This window comes from Penaeus vannamei, chromosome 27 (assembly GCF_042767895.1).
Source record: "Penaeus vannamei isolate JL-2024 chromosome 27, ASM4276789v1, whole genome shotgun sequence".
Classification (NCBI taxonomy): Eukaryota; Metazoa; Arthropoda; class Malacostraca; order Decapoda; family Penaeidae; genus Penaeus; species Penaeus vannamei.
This window is the reverse complement of record NC_091575.1, coordinates 26,116,519-26,119,018: the sequence shown is the minus strand read 5'-3', so window position 1 is coordinate 26,119,018 and position 2,500 is coordinate 26,116,519. Positions and strand designations below refer to the sequence as shown.

At 40.9% G+C, this 2,500-nt stretch overlaps 1 protein-coding gene across 4 annotated transcripts in view; it reads left to right on the top strand.

Annotated features, from left to right (window-relative positions):
* Positions 1 to 2,500, top strand: part of LOC113806665 (neuronal acetylcholine receptor subunit alpha-7-like) — a 143,170-nt gene that overhangs the window by 40,859 nt on the left and 99,811 nt on the right. The window lies entirely within an intron of this gene.

The following is a 2,500-nucleotide window of genomic DNA, read 5'->3' as shown; positions in this document are numbered from 1 at the left end:
CTGTCTCGTCTCTCTCTCTCTCTGTCTTTTCTCTCTCCCTCTCTCTATCTCGTCTCTCTCTCTCTCTGTCTCGTCTCTCTCTCTCTCTCTCTCTGTCTGTCTCGTCTCTCTCTCTGTGTCTCGTCTCTCTCTCTCTCTCTGTTTGTCTCGTCTCTCACTCTGTCTCTGTCTCGTCTCTCTCTCTCTCTCTCTCTCTCTCTCTCTCTCTCTCTCTCTTTATCTCTCTCTCTCTCTCTCTCTCTCTCTCTCTCTCTCTCTCTCTCTCTCTCTCTCTCTCTCTCTCTCTCTCCCTCTGCATCACCTTATTTTGTTTTTTTTTTAATTATTTCCATCGTTCTGAAAGACTAAATAAAGAGAGACGATAAATAAAGAAAACAGACGAAGCCCAGTGAAATTGCCGGAAGGACTCGTTGAGGCATGAATGATATCCTTTGTATCTTTTTGTAACTTTTTTTTCTTTCTTTCTTTCTCTCTCTCTCTGTTGCGGTGGACGAACTCATTGTGAATGTCTGTGAATGAATGTCTGAGGAATGGATTCAGTCGGAGAGACTTCAATTACATTTTCTTTTCGTTTTTTTTTATATTGTTATCGTTCTTTTTGGCTAATGTTGTCGTTTATTGATGTTAGGCGGTCGGTGTGTAGGCGATGTTTATATTCATAAGTATACGTCGACTCTCTTTCTGTCTGTCTTTCTGTCTGTCTTTCCGTCTGTGTGTCTGTCTGTCTGTCTGTCTGTCTCTCTCTCTCTCTCTCTCTCTCTCTCTCTCTCTCTATCTCTCTCTCTCTCTCTCTCTCTCTCTCTCTCTCTCTCTCTCTCTCTCTCTCTCTCTCTCTCTCTCTCTCTCTCTCTCTCTTTCTCTCCTTCCCTCCCTCTCTCTTTATCTCTCTCTCTCTCTCTCTCTCTCTCTCTCTCTATATATATATATATATATATATATATATATATATATATATATATATATATCTTTCTCTCTCCCCCCTCTCTCTCTCTGTCTTTCTCTCTCTCTCTCTCTCTCTCTCTCTCTCTCTCTCTCTCTGTCTCTCTCTCTCTCTCTCTCTCTCTCTCTCTCTCTCTCTCTCTCTCTCTCTCTCTCTCTCACAAACACAATCACACACACACACACACACACACACACACACACACACACACACACACACAGACACACACACACACACACACACACACATACACACACACACACACACACACACACTCACACACACAAACACACACACATACACACATACACACATACAGACACAGACACACACTGCCGTTTTGTCGACTGTCTTAGTGAAACATTAAATGTTCTACTGATTAGAAATGTTACGCACGGGCGGCCACACACAACACGTAGGCAATCGCAAAACATTTGTATGTACATGCGTGTTAAATAACTTAAATATATGCGTGTTAAGTTTTTTTTATTATTTTTTATTTATTTTTTATTTATTTATCTATCTATTTATTATCATTATTTTTTTTAGCAAGTCCTCATAACCGCTCGTGATTTCCCCAATCCTTGAATCTCTTAGATTTTTTTTTTATGTTATTATCAATATTGTCATAATCATTGACATTATGGTTATTGCAATTCATCAAGATAAAAACGAAACTTTCGAAAAATCATGAAAAGGGTAAATAGGTGAAACAGAAAGGGTTAAGAGTTTATTGACTCCTTGAAAGTACAACTATCTGTGTGTAAAAACTATCCATAAACAAAAATTACAGTGCCAAGGGGATCTACTTTATGCTATCTACGAGTGGGTTAACTAGTCCTTTAGGTCTTTATTCTTACACTTTTCCATCGAATTGGTTCTGCGTTCATCCATTTTTATATCCACGCTTTATCTATATCGCTACCTATTCCCTCTTTATCCACCTCTTCCTCTGCTTCTCCGTCTATCCATTTTATATCCACTTCTATACATCTTCTCCTATCCAATTTTTTAAAATCTATTTATCAATGCCTAATGTTTTTCATCCACATTTCTAGCTACATTCCACGTTCACCCACTTATTTTCTTAAGCATTTAATTCCAGCTTTTCTCTCCACTTCCTATCCACTGCCATTTAGTTTACCATCCACTTCTAATTTTCCCATTTCCTTTCCCCAACCACTCCGAAATCCACTCCAACCTACTTCGACACGTTTACCCATCCACTTCCATACATCTAAACATCCACTTTCATCCACTTCCACCCATAACTCACGACACCAATCTTCATCCACTCACCCACTCCACTTTTCCCAAAGCTCACCCACTCACCCACTCCGCTTTCCCCATAACCCCCGACACCACTCCTCATCCACTCACCCACTCCATATCCACTCACCCACTCCACTTTTCCCATAACTCCAGACACCACTCCTCATCCACTCACCCACTCCTAATCCACTCAACCACCCCACTTTCCCCATAACTCCCGACACCACTCCTCATCCACTCACCCACTCCACATCCACCCAGCTTCTCCATCATTTTGCTCCCTCTACC